At 33.8% G+C, this 18594-nt stretch overlaps 1 protein-coding gene across 1 annotated transcript in view; it reads left to right on the forward strand.

The window, feature by feature from the left end:
• LOC128982419 (uncharacterized) overlaps positions 1–11917 on the forward strand; it is a 30370-nt gene extending 18453 nt beyond the window's left edge. The window contains exon 2 of the mRNA XM_054401376.1: positions 9840–11917. The gene's annotated coding sequence lies outside the window, so the exon portion shown is untranslated. The remainder of the gene's footprint in view (positions 1–9839) is intronic.
• The last annotated feature ends 6677 nt before the right edge of the window (positions 11918–18594 follow it).

The raw sequence follows: 18594 nt of genomic DNA on the forward strand, positions 1-18594 counted from the left end.
TTTCTAACACTTTAAACAAACCTGTGAAATTATTCCTCTTTTTAAATCGTACGGTGTGACCTTGCAGCTAAAAGAAAACGCTTCAATCATATGTGTTGTGGATTTATTATTTTGCAATCGCAAGTATTTGTCAGCTGACTACTTCGCAGAAAGTAGGTTATTCTGACTCAGCCAAGCCGGTACCGCCTACTGAGCTTTCTATTTCAAGGTATTCCAGGCTATAACGGTTATCACTGTTAGATTTAGTGTTAATTAGTTCGTCTTGGAAAAGAAGGAATGTATTTGAAATTCACTCTCACAACTTGATATTTGGACGTAAAGACATATGGTCAAATCTCGTTTGTAAACGTGTCTTCTTAAGTTGTTTCCACGTTATTTAAACGCATTGGTATGGAAAAACCAGTCTGATGATCTTTTGCATTTTCCTGTATTCAAAATGATAAATCAATGTTTTTACACAGAAGTCCCTACGGACTCCTCAGGGTAAGGGGTCTCGTTTTAGGTCTTTTATACTTTAAAATCGTATTTTAAGGTTAAAATACGATTTTAAAGTCCCCAATTGGAGCAAGATAGAAATATTTATAGTTTAAGTTACAAGATCACTTAATTTAACATACATGCGTAATCTATCAGCATATGCAGTTAAAAGAAATTCTCGAGATCTAAATTACTCACGAAATTGTGCTATAGCTTTTGTAATCTACATTTGCATGAATAATTTGTTATTATAATTAATTTAGTACTATTTTTCGTACATGTTATTATAATTTGAAATGGCACCGATTTAGATGAAATTTGGTATAAACGTGTAAACCTACATTTATTCGAACAAGTTCGCGGAACCAGCATGATCGGACTATGGGAACAGGGGTTTATGGGGGGTTTTATGGGGTAAAAATGGGGTTTCCCATTTTTCACCCAGTAAACATAAGATTTTACAATCTCTTTCCAAACCATTTTTTAGAGCTAAAAAACCAAATAATTTAGTATATTGAAGCATTGTTGTATGTCTAACGGTTACGGAAAAAATCTCAAAAAAGTTTAAATTTAAAATTACCAGGTTATTCTTATGGAGAATAAATAAACTATTGTAGCTTGCTTGTCTATAGACATATTTTAATGAAATTTGGTTTACTTCATACTAAGCTATCAATATTTAAATTAAAAGCCCCCCTATTTTCCCCCCTGTAGCAGCAAACCTAAGTACTCATTAAAATTAATGATCTTTAAATAGGAAATAAATCTGACAATTTTAAGGGAATAATTTAGTGGAATTCGAGGCAGTTAGATGGAAATTCGCTTAGTCTGCAGGTTTGCTGTGGCAGGGGTATGATTTATTACCATTACTTATAACCCATGGATAAACTAATGTCTATGCCTAACAAAACGATTATACTCTTGCATTATGGAAATGTATATTTCTTATGCACATTAGTTGTACGCATTGTTTTATTCAAATAATCAGGTTTTGCATATTAAGGGCTGTGCCACGTATTTTCCTGTGGTCTGACAAAAAACAACTGATTTATAAGTAACTTGGATTCAACATTGACATTTTACTTATTTTGAATCTATACGAAATTTTCTCTCGTTTTCTTTTAAGCTTTAGTAATATTCAAGTAATATTTTACGAGTAATCCCAACTACCGTAAGAGCAACTGTTCATGCTGGCATTGAAAAGCAAAATAAAAAATTAAGCTAAATCTATTAAAAATGGTAATTAAAAATTTGGAAACACCCCAGTAATCTATGTTAAGTACTCATGTCATTGACACATCACATGGGGAAATCTATACGTTCACTTTCCTTGCTGTCCATCGGTATTATAGATTACACAATCGATTGAAGCCTACCCCAATAATGTTATCTTAGTCACAGATTAAAAATGAAATGTATGTAAATACGTAAGTAATCAGTCATAATGCGTCAGTTAGGTATGTTGCTGCTAGACTAGTGGTTAGCGTCTCGGACGGTACGACGGTTAGGGGTTCGATTCCCGGCATATCTATAAATATTTCACGAGGACAGATTGCCCTTAAAAAAGTTTATGATACCTTCATTCTAAATGCCACTGGCGTAGACACTTCAAAACATGGACAATTTGCTTACGCTTCCACCGTAAGATTATGCAAGGCGAAAATACGGTAAGTTGGATCTCCTCTTTTTTAAACTTATTAGACTCAATAAAGAACGTGGGGACGTTTGTTTTCTTTTCAGTCTACACATTTAATGTCACCTGTAGCTTTGTTTTGGACTGACATTTGCAATCTACCAGATGTACTATATGATGCGATAGCTATTTATATCCATTGCGCATGACATGTAGTTGTTTGCCCCTCCTGCGCACTGAGTTGCGCGTGGGTGACTCCATCTCCTTATATGACGTTGTTTTGTGTCAAAAACTCACAAGATATCAGGTTTGCTCTGGTCACCAAGTGTTTGTGTCAAACATCATTAGAAAGACGAGTACCAACATCACATGGTCGGTTGGGTGAAGATATGTTTTTCAATAAAAACAACCAAGAACATATTGCCTGATTAAGTTTACTCGCCTGACATTTTACGTATTTATCTCAAGGTCAGCTAAATACGTATCATCAGTGTGGTATTTCATATTATGTCGGATGTTTATGCTTACAACATGATCGTGGGATTAAATGATTAAATGATTAGTTCCGCGATTCTTGACTTTCTGGGACAAAATGTATCCATCATTGTTCAACTACTTGGAATACCACTTATCAAATCGTAGTTTACATAATCTACTTCATACACACACTAACACTAGGCTATGAATTGAACCATGCAAGCATGAAGTGTATAAAATTACCAGTAACGAAGTTGTATAACAACATGTGAAATACGTAGATTATTGCTGGGTTACTTCTAGCGTGATACATAGCAGAAATACATGTAAACTTCCGTACTTGTGTATTGTCTGAAAGAGAAATACACATTATGAAACCTAGGAATACAGTATATACTAGGTTGATAACTTATGTCCCAGCTTTGGACAATACTTCAGTCGCTGGTATTTGGTTCTCTCAAAGAAATATGTACATTATGTGTGGCCATAAACAATCGGTGGTAATGGTAAATCCATAGGTTTACTAGTGTGAATAATCACAAAATAGTTGCGGGAAACAAATAGGCCTACGTGCGTTCAAAATCAAACTACTAAAGTTAACTAAATGGTTATTTTTAACACAAATTTTCTGTAGACATTTATTTTTGTAATGGAAATGATTCAGGTAGGCCTATATGTTAAATCTCCCATAAGACCTTTGTGTTCTACACGAAAGATAAGAGAATGCATTTTAACTTATGATTCATCACTATTGCCATTCTAAGTTAACAATAGCTATTTAATATGGTCACTAATAGTGTGTCAAATTTAGCGTAGTAAGGGGTTTTCAATTTGCCCTACATCCGATTAATTCCCCAGATAATTTATTGATACTTTAAAAGTATAAAGTTAATTTTTATTTCTTAAATTTAAGTCAGGACAACTTACAAACTATAATGGTTTACACTGAACAATTTTATCAATAATTCTGTGATACATTTTAGATTCTGCTATGTTATAATCTATGTTGTTTTGAAGCCAAACAGTAAAGGTGGGTTTGGGTATTTCACATTCTGGATGATTTTTATTTCTTTTTGTGCAGTATAAACACTGAAACATTCATCACTGAAGTTACCTAAACAATTTTAAATACAATACCAAGCTCACGCCTCTGAATTTATAGTTGGTACAATGGAAATGCAGATTATGTTAATGGGCATAACACATGGTTAGAAAAACAATGGACCTAAATCTTTAAACATTCCCAAAAGAAACATTACTTCCGCAGTCTTACGACGGCAGTCCAGTTTATTATTTGATAGGCTTTGTGTAACATCAAAACATAAAAACGTAGCTACGATTTTCAAACCCAGCATTTTTAACTTCCAAACAAATTTCCTTCACAGAAAACTGATTTTTCATGTAATACTACAGCGGATATTGTTGTCTTTAATTGATTATTGTAGCGAGGCTAAATGAGTTATTTTCATCCCTAGGCAAAAAGAAAAAAAACTATCTTGAGTTGAAGATAGCAGTTACTTATTTTGACCTTGGAAAACATTCTTTTGCTAATTCTTTTGCCTAATAAAAATAAAATAATGTAAGACATACCTATTCGTTTTGTGAATTGTAAGCTTACAAATATCCTTGAATGACGAAAAATATAGTTCAACACACACAGAACTATATTTTGAACATAAGGAGCAGCAGACATACCATAGTTTCATATCCAACCGTTCTTACGATTGTAAATTGAAAATCGTTACTATCAGCAATTCTATAAATAATAGTACTTGCTCTCTTGTTCTTTCCCTTAGTCTGATGTTACTTTCTGTAAAAGATAAAAAGCCAACGGCAATTTTAAAATGAAATTAAAAATAGTCACTTTAGGTCCTAGTAAATTAACATACAAATTTGATATAAGTGTGATATTTCGAGTAAGAAATGTAAAAGGAGTGATATGGACTCCTCGTAGATATGTAGGTCCTCCAGGGGTTTGTATCCTGTTTGGATGTCCAACAGTTTGAATAGTTTACTAGCGTTTACCTGAGGGTAGGTTTAACTGGACCGAGCGAGAATTTGACTGCTTTCACCCGACCACCCGGAGGCCTAACTGCTCCACATTTCATACACGAACCCAAAATTATCGGAAGACGAACTTTTACTGGGTTAAGAAACTGTATCACAGTATTCATTCACAAATTAGACCCGTTAATGTAGATGCAAATAAATATGTTTGATTTTAAATGGATTAGTGAATATGTGCTGGAAGATAAATTATAGAAAGATTAAACTTTTACCAGGTCTATTATCTGTATCGCTTTATTTATTGGTTCATCAGAACTACATATCTCGTCGGTGATTAACTGACAGGCCTGTGTATTTATTTTTAACTTGATGGACTTAAATGGAAATTTTAGAAAGATGGACGAGATCATACAAAGGGTACATAGAAAGATCATACAATTACCGTCACTGATTGTATTGCAATATTAAGTCACAAATATTGTTTGTGAGATAATCAAATATTGGTACATGATGAATACAGTAGTATTATTGCTGTATCCCAATTTCAATTTACAGAAATTTCTAAGCCAACATGTCCATGCATCACTTAAATATTCTTCTTAGCTGTAAAAAACAACACTTAAGATCTAAAACGTCTAGAAAAGAACCATCGATAGCCTTTCCAAATTAAAGTTCGTTTAAGAAAGCATACAGTGTTTTATTCTAATGCTTTTAAAGGTAATATATTATTACCGGTATTAATTTACCGCATAGAACCTTCAAAATTGTTAGAACCGCAGTTATGCTTGTCAATAGTTATTTCCAAAGCAATTTGTGTTATGATAGAAAGAATGACTGATGTGAGTTAGTTATCAGACTACTGATAAAACTCGAGGTCACAACAATCAGTCCTGGTATAGTTTTAAGTCCTTGTAGGTAAAACCAAACCTGTCACGTAGTAATCCTACCAATTAAACTTATCATCCTATTACTCGTGAGGCCTTTTTGATGTAAGCTTGGTTAACATTTGGAGTGTGTGATAATATTTTTGCAGAGATATTGAAGAGTAACTAGTACTTTACGAATTAGTCGTTGTAGTTAGCAGTGGCAATATTAAAACCAGTAAAAAATATAGAAAGAATTGGCGCAAACAAGTGTTATGAATACAAACGTACGTGTAAATTGTCTTCAGCCGATCCGTAGGGGTGATATAAGGGAGTGTTTTTTTCTAAACTGATATTGTTTACGGATTATAACAGGATCCTGGTAATACTTTTAACTAAAATATACCATTTTTATAACGTACTGTCTAGTCATAAGATCAATTTAATCTATATCCACTACTTTTGAATATTTTATATTTGAGTCCGTAGTTATGAAAGTGGGAGGCTATAGTCGTCCAATGGAATAGTGTATAAGGACTTTGAAGGCAGCTTGAAAATAGCTTTGTTGATTAAACAACTATATTATGCTACGAATAATAGCATAGTTAAAATGGACATCCTGTATACGCATACGATTACTATCGTCCTACTCGCCAGTTTTCCTTGGTCCAGAACCTTGATATCCTTTCGTTGACGATAAACGCGGCTCCTACACACACAGACCAGAATGTACATACAGCTGTGTTTACCCATGCAACTTAACAGTGTTTTCATAGAGGAGCTACGTATAAAATTGGACTGTAACAAATGTCTGTCAGTAAAATTTGTATTTTAGATGTAGAAAATGCTAAATGACTTGATTTACTGAAATGGAAAATCTCAGAAATTGTGGAGGAATCAAAATTTCATTTTCAAAACTTCACGAATTAACTGTATTAGGCCCTATCTAATAATTATGACGTAATCCGGTGTGAATAGACGTTAACACGATTTTTTGCTATGTTGTTGTAAAAATAATAAAAAAATTATAATATCCTTAGAAAAGTTTAACTCATATCATAATTCATACATCTAGTAGATGTAGGAACGGTTCAACAAGTTATATCAGGGCATGATTTTTTTAGTCCGAATTCTCGGTCGTATCAATCAATGTTATGTAAGTAACATTTCTGATGTTTTATCCAAAATCAATCTGTAAAATTATAAAAATAGTAAACGTAAAAACTGTAAAAATATACATACAAACCCCCTCACAATCCGCTTGTGAAACTTTCCTAGGTTAGTTAAGGGGCTTATAACTTAAGTAATTGAAGTTTAATTCTACATTTGACTTGTTATTAGCTCACCGATCAACAGCTGATCGAAAATGTATAACTTTTATATTGAATGTTGCATCTTTTTAGATCGTTTGTTTAGTATAACATCGGGATTATGAATAATACAATTAATACAAATTGTAACGATGCATTTGAGGAATCAAACTTAGAACACTTTCACATCTGTTTTTCCATGTCCCTTTTTGAATGTTGTTTTCATTGTGTTATTTAAACAAAGTATTCCTTATTGTTGCTTACTTTATGTTTTATTTTGAGCAGATTTATGTCACACCATTGACACATTCCAAAGTCAACAACAAATTAGCAACATCTCGATAGCTGTATAAACAACCTTGAAGGTCGACATGGCCTGATCTAATAAAAACACGCTGTCACAGGGCTCCAATAGCCTCGATGGTTGAGTTGGATATTGTATGTATCTAGGTTAAATTTATCAAAACTTATTTTATATGTCATAAACCAAACTAAAGCTCACTATGATTCAACATCGATAAATTGAATTCGCTTTTCCATTTGAGTTCATATCCTGAATGTATTTTATATGAACAGAAAGTCCTCGATCCACTGATGCAATTTACAAAAACAAAAAAAAAACTACAAGACGCCTTATTATAAGCTATTCGAACCAACGCTCGTGGCTAATCGTTTGATACCAACGGTTTGCAAAATGATGCCACAAATTGTAATGCATTTGTGTTATTCATGGCAGTAGCTTGTTAAGTATGTGTACCCGATAAATCAATGTTTATAACACCAGGAGTAGGTTTTCATGTGAATGTACGAATTTGTTGGGACACGGATATTTTACTGATATATCAGGGATATTTGCAATTACTGCCGTTTTGTTAGTGAAATACATTTCATGTTGCGATAGACCCAATAACTGACATCTTTCCACACGGTGGTTTGAGAGTTTACACGAACAACATTCGCAAATAATGTTCACAAGGTGCAGGAACCAACGAATAAATACTAGAATGACACCACTGCAGTCTGTTAACATTTTATTTTGCCAAGAATTCAGTGTTTTAAACAGCAAACTTCACCAACACCGTAGATGCGGTTTAACCACGAAACAATGACCTAGTAGCGGAATAGTGGCACAAGGGTGTTTCGACACCGAGTGAAAGGCCAACCAGACATTATATTTGCTAAGTAGTTACAATCCGCATAAAAATGCTTTTGAGTAAATTACAAGAGTAACAAACAGTCACTAGAAGTGAGGAAACGGGGTCACGTGTATGTGGGAAGAGAAAGCAGACAGAGACAGACAGCTTTCCATTCATTCGCACTTGCCATAACCTCCTCACCCCGAGCCTCGGTAGTTCATAGGACATTCGGTTGTAAAATGCAGATGCAATCACAATATGATGGGTAATTGCAGACTAGAAGTGTCATTCTTGTGTATGTTTGGGTAGTTTTTGCAAGCTTAAGCTTTGTTACCAAAATACGTAAAGAGGTGCATGGGTCCGATAAGATGCAACTATACAATACAGTATCGGCACTGTTCAGTGAGATAAGCTAGATGACAACGGACAATCAGAGGTTAAAACCTTAACTATTGTGTGTATAACGCTTTAAGATAGTTGTGTCGACGATCATCGCAAAGTAATTTTCCAATGATACGTGATCTACTTGTTTTAGTTTAGGTGCTCTTCCACGTCAAAATGGTTGTGAAAAATAACCATACAACACGTTCCCTCTGACTGCAAGAGAAGAAAATGACATTTAACTCCTTTGCTAAGTCGCAGCAGTTAGAATGAAATTTAACGTAGTTCAATTCAATCAACAACAGAATGTCGAGTGCTGATTTCTGTCGTATACACCTGATTTCACTGACAATTTAACCAAGCAAAAACTATGGTGCTGAACCATGGTGAATTTGAATGAAAAATTAGCTACAGCTGCTTCATATAGGTGGTAATTTCACAAACAATTTGGAAGATTTACCGTATTTAGCTTCAAGAAACAGTTTTAAAAGCAGCTGCACCTTCTATATTCTTTGTTGCTGAAAATGCAAGGTTCATGATATGGCTTTTAACTAACCCTCTATATAATAACGTGTTGGTTCATGCATCGGTGTTATCAAGGAAAAATTATTGTTTCATAATAAAACTATGGTGTAGACAATTGACAACGCAAATTCTGTTTTTTCCCATTCCAGACAAGAATCTCAAATGGCGTCCCTTATATACTATTGGCTACCGGAAGTACGGCCCAAAAAGTTTCTATAAGTAGCATACAACTGGAGTCAAAATCACTTGTTCATTAATTAGCTTATTTATATCTTTAAATTGTTCCCTGTAAATATAGAATTATTCCCAAGCATTGATCAAATTTCCTTTCTTAAAATTCTTTAAAATACATACATTGTCTTCCATTTCCTCTAATGAGGACTAATGTAACAGGTGTTGTGCTACATTTGATCTTTCCGGTTTGTTGTTTCTCCATGCAGAGACATTGTTTTTAAAACGTTTAACAAAGTTTACAGTTTGTCCTATGTAAAAGCTATCACAATCGTTGCAATTTTTTTTAGAGTTGCTTAGAGTGTATCATTTATTGATGTCGGTGATCCCATCTTTGAGCAGTTTTATATGTATATGTACGTAATAGAACATCCCAAACAGGTCTTTGACCTAGGGATGAATTGTTTCGGCGTTAAATAATTAAATAATTGATTTTTTAGATCCCCGAAGCGTCAAATTTGTTATATTCTTATATTAACTTTCACATTTAATACAAATTTTGTGGATGTAATATTTTACTCAAGGTGTTCTGAGTCTTGAAGGCTATCAATACTCCATGTTTCTTGAATGTGTTAGCGATTAAAGGATCGATGGACACAAAGGTGTCCTAGGTCCCGTGTAACTAAATGTAGCTTATCTGGGGGTTTTTTGTAAGAAAAAACACACTGATTTCTTAGTGGCAATAATCTGTAACTGATTTATTTGAGAATGATCCCCAAATTTCCAACGCCCATTAAAACCTATAGGTTATTATCGACTTAATTCGATGGGAAATTCATTTTTTTCGTTTTTGTTTCAGATGACCAACAGCTGTACTATATCATCGTACTTCTCATCTTTTCTGAACTTCTTAGTCTTGGCTCCAGCTGGCTCCTCTAATCTTTCAGGTTTTCAAAAGAAAAGTCAGCTCAAACCATTTAACACAGTAAATATATTTCTCTGCGTCCTATACGCTATAAAATGCATTTTTTAAACTTTGAATATATTTATGTATAGTCAATTTATTGCCCATAAGCTCATACATTTCGATTACATGACATTAAATCGAATATTTAGTTTTAGACTATGTATAAAATTAGGTAAAAAATATATTATTATTATCTCTTGGGTTGTGACCACTGTCTATTCAGAAAATGCATATAGAACTGAATAATGACATTTTGTACTCAAACGTTGAAGATCTATCTTAGAAAGTTGTTTTCTTCACTTAAACCGTATCGATAAGGTCTTGTTATCTATTGTACAGTAACATGTAAAAATTGTTATTAGTTATGATTGGAATGTATTATACGAATGTTACTTTTTTATCCGCTTCTATGCTATGATCATGTTTCTTTCATTGTATTAGTGTTATCAAATTGACTCTTAGGTTTTAACATTTATCGTACAGTAATAATGATATAGGTTAGAATGTGATAAATATAGTATCATCGCTATATTATGTAGTTGATATGAAGAGTTTTAAAGAGGATATTATACTTTTAAATGTTATTCGAGAGATTTTAAGACTCTCGTCATACAGTATATTGAACGTATGCAGTGCGTGGCGCAGGCGCTGTCAATGTGCCCGCGCAAAGCTCTGGCGGGGTGGGACTATCTGCTTCTTTACCAATTTTTCAATATAAAGAGTGTAAAGATATGTTTCCGTATAAAGTATTATTCAATAAATGTATTCACTAATGTATCGTATGATTTTTAAAGTGATTCATTTACTTGCAACAACAAATCAAATATGGGTTATCGTGTACGGTTGTCACACATTTCACAGTTATGTAGTTATCTTTAGAAAAATTGATGATGGATAATACTATTTCAACACTAATTTTCCGTTCTACAGTGTAATTTCAAGGTCGAGCATTTGCAATTTTGAGACACACTGTGCATTTATAACCCAAATTATCGAATATTCCGCGCTATGAAAATGTTCAATCGAGTCCAAAATATTTTCAGTGGTCATAGAAAATCAACAATACATGCTATTTCGATCAGTAATTTGTGGGATTTAACATACTTAACTGTATTCAAACTGAAACAAGACCCTTGATTTTATAATTTCCGAACAACTTTATGGATGCTTACTCTTGTAAATGAAATACCCACATCCGATTTTAATTAGATTTTTCTGCTACTACATAATGGGTTGAAATTGGCCATGGAATTTAACTTTTTCCCCCATTCTCCCTTTTAACCAAGTCAACATTTTCTACTTGGTGTCTACACAACACTTTCCATATGTGATATGTTTCTATGAAGCATACAAGTACGCCTGTTGGGATTGCCAACTCGTCGATTCAAGTTTTCAATCTGAAAGAAACCATCATTTTGTATCCCGTTTAATTTTCACGTAAGAGGTAGGCATCCATCAGGTTACAATTTCTAGTCTCCATAGCCCCGAACCAAAGTTTTGTACGAGAGGTGCTAGGTACTCATCTGTCATTGCTCAAATAAGCGATGTACCATTTTATACTAGAAGTAAGCTTATATCTAACTCGAGTGTAGAGGTGGCCCTGTGCCTCCAGTGCCATTGTATGAAGATTCGCATCATATTCGGCTTGTAGGAGAATGTGTTTTAGATTTGTACATAGTATAATCGAATCATTGTATTTCGTGGATTGAAGATGTTATGTCTTACGAAAGAAGGCAGTTTACCTTTGTATTTAGAGGTTGTTACTTTATCGTAGTTGAATTGCAAGATCGAATAGGAATATGAATCGAACTTACCTTTGACTTGTCAAGAATGTGGAGATTGCATTTGAATATATATAATGATTATCATCAGATATGCAATATGTCTATAGCGTGTATAGCATAAATTCTATAACAAAATAATTGAGCTATTATTTCTGTTATGATAACCAATAAATTTATTATATAAAACGAGGTTTTATTATTGATATACCCTCTATTTCTTATCATTTGTATCTTTATAAAAACCAAAATGTTATGCTTCCTGCCTTCATGTTTGCAAGGCATTTAAGTTCAAAATGGCTCCCAAGACATCAAGGTTGTGGACTACATTTTATCTTCCAGGAGAGATCTTATGGTAACTATGACACAGTTCATCTAGAGCTATACCTCTAGCAAACCGGGAGTGCCGATGGAGACCTGTGGGGGTGCGTGCGTTTGAAGGGACTTGACCTGGTCTCCATCGGCACTCCCGTTTTGCTAACACTGTATGTATACTTTGCAACAAGAAAAAACAATCAAAGAAGGGTTCTTCTATCAGTTGAATATGGCCTTCCTTCAACCCTCAGACAAAATAAAGGCAAACCCTAACGGATGGCCTTAAGGAGTGAGTAGAAGTTTAATTGAATACAAACTGTAAATTACAAAACCTCCTTATAGTTCCAAGAAGCAGTAACGCTGAAATGAAACCTGAACCAACAACTGTTATGATCGCTTCGTTTCTTTCAACGGGTTTAATGACCATTTGGATTCAATATAGCGTGGTAAAAGGGTTTGAAGATTAATGGCATTTTGAGAACGTTCGTGCCTTACGTTCCATCTGCGAGCAGGCATAAAATTAAACGGCCATTGGTTGGAGAAAAAAAATCGTCTGGCTTCGTTTAGAAACTCCAAATCTAAAAATCACACAGCAACAGCCAAACATTATTTAGCGTTTACGTAGTTTATTTATGTTACGTGTTTATTTTTGATAATTGTTATTTTTATGTTACCGTTTTACTGAGTTTTACAATTCTGGCTTCATATAAATATAAATAAACAAAGTTGCTAGAATTATTCGTAACACTGTTTGACCTTTGGGAAGAGGAGGAGTTTTGAATTACTATCAAGGTCTTCATGAAAATTGGGCATTTCCATGTTTTAAGGGTAAATATAAAAAAATATATATACAAAATTTAAAAAGCACAAAGTATTCCGTTCCCAAAGTGGCCCGATCTTGCTGGTTCGCGAACTCAATCAAATTTATCCCGCCCTACACCTTCAAGCCAAATTCCATCAATATCGTGCCAAAATTACTCGAGTTATCGCGTTCACTGACATATATATATATATTCATAACAATTTGAACGTTAGTGTTTTTGGCCTCTGGGGACATCAAAATGAAAAAGTAAATCGGTCCCGGGCCTAAGCCCTACCGTGCCATCTACGGTAATAGTTACTTCGCTATAGGGAAATTAGTTAAAATGAATACATTTGATACTTTATACGTAGATTCCTCTGAGCTCTTTTGAAATGGAGGCTTATTTTTACATACTTAACCACTTGATGGTATGTATTCTGTCTTGGCAAAATTTATTTAATTAACTGTGAGGGAATACATATAATTTTGGCATTTTTTTGGGCCGTAGGATGTTTTAGCACAAAACAGAATTACTAATTGAGATCTCTTTGGGATAGATTGATAATAACAAAGGTAAAATTTAAATTTATTTGCTATAAATTATTGTGTAAGAATGCACAAACGCTGGAATTCTAATTGCAGATATGCGAATCAGGTTTCTTAATGAATGTTTTGCAACGATTAAGGTATGTTGAATCTACAATGGTGATGATTGGGTCAACCTTTGATATTTTATTTCACCTATTGAAGACAAGTCAACAATGGACAAATTAACGTCAACGAATTACATTCAACAACATACACTGTTTGTTAAGTACTTTTCCTACCAAGATTATTTTGTTTTGTTGACATTACCTTTTTGTATTTAAAGTACTCAATATAGCAACTGGTTTTCAGCATATTATTTTATTAGATTACATAATACATAATCCCACTAAACCACACACTTCTCCATTTCCAGGTTAAAACAACCAGCACTATTGAGACTAATGCTGAAAGTCATGGCAAACACACAATTCACATCTTTGTTTTCAGCCCATTGATAGCGGACCAAGCCTTGATTTTTGTACGATGACATCAGGGACTCTGATGTAATAGTTATGCATCAATAGATACACAATATCAATAACATACTTGAATTTCAAAGTTGTATCAGTCAACCATACTAGAAACTAGTTTGTTGGTGCAAAACCTTGCGAAACAACATAATACAAGTGTAACAGTTGATATGTTTTACTTATAATTTCACCATACAATAAATCTTATCTTCAACATTACATATCTAACAACTATACCTATTAACCACGGACCATAAAAAAGTAAGTATTTCCATTGAAGGCTGTGGTGAAATAAATTTAAAAAATATATATATCGATATTATTTAAATTTGTAGGAATTATTTTTCGTTTATACACAAACGTATGTTTTTTCTTGTGCAATATATTATTTTATTTCTTTACGAAAATATAAAATGACTGGTATGTTTTCTGTAGAAGTAAGTGGAAGGAGGGTTGAGAAGATTCGTCAAGACATAAATAGGATATGCACATTTTAGATTTAAAAATGTTGTCATGCCCAAAGAAACACAAAATGTGAGTAAAACAAATTTACAATTGAATTTTTAAGGAGATTAGAAACACGCTAAAACAAAAAGAATATAAATTGATCGAAAGAAAAATTATAATTCAGCTAAGTTAAAAAACTGGTTTATTTTCTAAACATCAATGCATTTGATTTAGACAATGGCGATTCAATTCCAAAGAAACGCGATTTAACACAGAACGATCCCCGAATGAGCCCCAAACTCTGTCCTGATGATTACGCAGACTCAAGTCATCACGTCACATTCTATAAACAGCTGTGAACATCGTACTTAGAGTAACTTAGAGTCATCAGAAGTGTTGTACAAGAGTATAATTGAATATTATGTTGAACAGTGAAAACCTTTTCTACATCAGGCTATGAAGTCATCTAGTCGATTGCAAAGAATAATTCGATTAAGTAGTTCATCTAACTTGGTGGTGGACTTGCTTTTATACATGATAACTTTGTAGGTGAAAAAATCACATGCAAACAACGAATATTTTTAAGTTGGAATACGTTTAACGAATACACGGCTTAGACGAGTTTACAAACTACATTTATTTGTTTGTTATTATTAATTATTTTAACGCTCAAAGTTCTTACAAATTAAAGTTGCAGGAGAAATTTCTCCAATAAACTTACCTTTGGGTCTACACATAGTGCATGTGTTAATAGAGAAAATGTGCCTTAAGCGTATACTTAGCAAATCGTAAAAAGTTGTTAAAGCTTGTCAGCAGTTGCTGAGCAGTGTCAGTATGTCGAACAGTTAGCACAAACATGAGCCTGTTAACACATTTTGACCGGCCTAGAGACAATTCAGAGTAACCAAATAAAAAACACTTAACAAAACAAAAACAAACCTGCAGACTAAGCGAGTTTCCAATTTGTCTAATTGGATATTTACAAAAAAAATCTCCTTAAACATGTCAGATTTATTTCCTTTCTGAATAATATCAAGATCAACAATTATTTATTTGCTGCTACAGGGACGGTAATAAAGTGTGTTTTAGTGAAATATTAGTAGCTTATTCTGAAATAAAATTAATGATATCAGCAAACTGAACCATACTTTCTCCCCATTAGCTTGTCACAAACCTCTTATAATGGATAAAAGTCCCACAGTTTATTTAAGTAACTGCCGTACTGTATTATAAAAAAATAAAATAAAAAATATAGAAATAATATAATGTAAAATATAATATAATGTAAACATATAATATAGAAAGTTTATATTTTAAACACACCACATGAACAACCCTTTGGAATTTTTATTTTAAACAGAGCAGACATCAAAATGCATTAGGCAGGAAAAATAACTATTATACATATTATAATATACAAAAATGTTAGACGATGATACAAGGTAGGGTAACTCATGATACTAATAATTTGTACAAAATAATTACTAGTACAAGCCACTAGTATCTTAGTAATGTAATAGATACAATTTGCTTTCCATTTTTTATAATCACCGGATAGTTTATTACGCATAGTAATACATCCACTGCACGGGATTTTGAAGAAGGGATGAGTCAACCAAACGTTGCAGGGATTTCATTTCTCCAACAAAGCAAGAAGAAACCCGTTCGTCATCATGGGATTGAATCCCAGATATACTATACTTTTACCATTATGCAGGTACAGTAAATCAACATTGTATTTTATAGAAAGCAGCCATATCATATAATAGTGTATATCATAAGGTGTAGTATATGATATAGTAAAGTATATCATATATTACCTTTATATTGCCTTTATTACATGAGCTTTAATTGTGAAATTGTATCATAGATGAAGTAATATTACTTCATCTATGATTGTATACTTCAATATCAACATTCAAAATTCAATCAAACATTTAAAATGTAATTATTAATTATGTTTTACTTTGTAACTGGGCACACTACTTGAATAAGTGGCCAGTTTAAATGTCTCAACAATTATTATGATTGGGCTGTGCTTAGTAATATGAAAAAAATTGTTTACTCTTTACATAAAAAAAATAAGATAGTCTTTACAGGCGATTAGAACTTTCGCTGTTCTTTAGAACCTTCTCCACTCAACCCATTGGTTAATTTTAAAATCTGTTACGTATAAGAGTAATTTATGTGTAAACCAGATCTACTGAGTTTTGAATTAATTCTAGATAACACTACTTAATAACATATACAAGTCATTGCCCAGAAATTTTAATTTACATAAGAGTATACGTGTTGTATTTTTATAGATAATTAATGTTACATTAACATTTTTTTTAGTCCTTGACAAGTTTTAACGTGAATTGATCAGAAAGTCGTAGTATATCTCGAATATATTAATTGAAGCACATTAGGCCTATGAATATTGACTGCTGATGGTGCAAGCTACCCCAGGCCGATTGTTTTGTGTCTTGTGTATATTGTCTTGTGTCCTGAATCTTGAGATCCTCAACCGCCACGCCACTACAGGTGGACCGGTCCCACATTCCTCAAACTGGTTCCAAAACCAGCGCCCATTTAATGGAAATAAACAAAGAGTGGGGATCACGAGGCTCGGCGAGGTCCGGAGGTCGTGGCTTTCCTAGGCTCATCGTACGATTTCACGTGGAAAATCGTGATGGAAATTGTACAACACGTCAGTGACCGGACGTGGTGATGCCCGACGGAGCGAGGGTCGCTAAATCGAATGGATTTCGAGCTTTAGAACCACATGCAAGCTTTTGTTAGTGTAAATTATGGCTGGGGCAATTTTAACTATTCCTGAAATGACCTTTTACGGCCTTTGGGATCCCAGGTTTAATATATTTTCCAACTGGTGGAAATCGGGGTCAGAACACAACGCAAGGGAAATCACGATATATTGAAAAATTAAAATCTCTACTGTATCCATCAAACCTGCTAACCCTAAATGGGTAAACACCTGTAAAATATCCTAATATCAGAAAACGGAATAATTAGTTAAAAAGGTAGGTAGGATGGGTCTGCCACTAAAAATGTATTAATTAGTTAGCTAATATGAGGGACTAAATTATTATCATAAAAAGGAACAAAAATTACCGGATAATAAATTGGTACACACGTGTGAGTTTGTAAGGGTACACCAGTGTCGGATTATAAGCTAGTTAATCAGAATGATTTTTGTTATAATGATTTTGCAGATTGATTTTGGAAGCTGGAATAGGCTCTACCAGTTTGAGTTTGCGAGGGTAGGTGGTGGATTTAATGGAGCGAGTGAGCCACATTCGTACGTTGCTCACTGCTCACTTGCTCAGACATACCACTCCTCTCATGAGCATTCTATGTGCGATCGTCTGCCTAGTGCCTTGTACGGACGGTTCCGGCCGGACATCCTAGATTTAGACCGTACAACTTACCTGACTTCGGTCGTGTTCTATTTAATTCTCCAGCTCAACATTCATATAGCCTTCAACGACTTAAAAAGATATTTATTTTCCTGCACCAGCAACCTTTGCTTGGGAATAATTAGAGAAGGCTGCTAATTAATTTTATAATATCAACATCAAGGTGATTTTACTCATGGACCATTTGGGATGCAAGAACGAAACTGAGAAGATAAAATGGTCGAACCCTCAAACTTGTTTTCGGGATGTAAATTGGATTCTGGAGCTTTCTGCCAGAATAGTAAAGGAGTTTGCTACACCGGCGAATTTCCTCAAACAGACTCCTCTTCACTTTGTCCCTTGAAGTAAAGACAAGATTACGGTTAGGTCAAAATACGCATTTTAGTTTACTTTTCGTTTCGAGTACTAAATATATATTCGGTGAGTACTACTTCTTGGGTAATAACTTTTATTGTCCAACCCTTTTGTTGTGTAATAGTACACTTTTACGATTTAAAACGTGTGTTGTTTTGGCAGCAAACGTTACATTCACCCTTATTTATGAACGCAGGATGAAAGCTGGGCGGAAATTTACCAAAGAGTTATGGTCTCTTATTTATTAAAAAGAAACCTACCTAGTCTCTGACCAGATCTCTAGTAAGTTTTGTTTGCCAAATTTCTAAATTGCCTCCTAGGAGCAGGCGATCTTTTGTGTTGCGAATGAAAGGTTCATATCTGCACGCGAGATTCGTGAAGGACGCATATTAAACAAAACATGCGTTATCCTTTGAAACTTTCTCACGATTATCACAACACTTTGCAACTTAATTAAGGGACAAGAATATA

This window comes from Macrosteles quadrilineatus, unplaced genomic scaffold (genome assembly GCF_028750875.1).
Source record: "Macrosteles quadrilineatus isolate MER2022 unplaced genomic scaffold, UCM_ALF_1.0 Scaffold_302__1_contigs__length_110123, whole genome shotgun sequence".
Classification (NCBI taxonomy): Eukaryota; Metazoa; Arthropoda; class Insecta; order Hemiptera; family Cicadellidae; genus Macrosteles; species Macrosteles quadrilineatus.